This window comes from Myotis lucifugus, unplaced genomic scaffold (genome assembly GCF_000147115.1).
Source record: "Myotis lucifugus unplaced genomic scaffold, Myoluc2.0 scaffold_1980, whole genome shotgun sequence".
Lineage (NCBI taxonomy): Eukaryota > Metazoa > Chordata > Mammalia > Chiroptera > Vespertilionidae > Myotis > Myotis lucifugus.
Window position 1 is genome coordinate 34,661 of NW_005873028.1, and position 674 is coordinate 35,334.

The following is a 674-nucleotide window of genomic DNA, read 5'->3' on the forward strand; positions in this document are numbered from 1 at the left end:
CCTTTGCGTATTTCTTGCTTTCATTCTTTTTATTTATTTATTTTCCTATTTATTTATTTTTTACGTATTTATTTATTTACTTACTTATTTGCTTATTATATTTACTTTGACCTTTGAGTATTTCTAAGATGAGCTGCTCTCTAGTTTCATGGGTTCGCTCTTCACCAGTTCCTTCCGTCTTAATAGTGTGTTGTTGTTTTTTTTTTAATGTCTTGAATCGTTGGAAAAAGAAGAAATCCCGGATGAGGTCTGAGATCGAACTGGGGAAGGAAAAGATTAAAAATTAAAAATTAAAAAAAAAAAAAAAACGAGAAAAAAGACGAACCGCCCAACGTGGGGCTCGAACCCACGACCCTGGGATTAAGAGTCCCATGCTCTACCGACTGAGCTAGCCGGGCAGGTGGCGGCTTTGCTCGCCTCTAAGTCTTTTCAAAGGATCACGACGCACTTCCTCCGAGACTGGCATTGTTTTTGGTCTTAGTTTGGGGTTTTTTTTTTGTTTTTTTTCTTTGTTTTTCTCATTTCGGGGGATCAACTTTTTTGCTTTTTTTTCCTTCTCAGCCTTTTGCCCCGTTTTGCGCGCACAAACCCTGTTTCCTCGACCCCCCAAGCGGCCCTTGCGGTCGGAAGCGCGCGGTGGGTGCAGGAGGTCCGGGGCCCCAGGACGCAATCGG

The 674-nt window shown here is 42.3% G+C and overlaps 1 non-coding gene across 1 annotated transcript; it reads right to left on the reverse strand.

Moving 5' to 3' along the window:
• Positions 1–325: 325 nt before the first annotated feature.
• Positions 326–398, reverse strand: TRNAK-CUU. Its single transcript has one exon. It is a non-coding gene; the product is annotated as a tRNA-Lys (tRNA).
• Between the last annotated feature and the right edge of the window lie 276 nt (positions 399–674).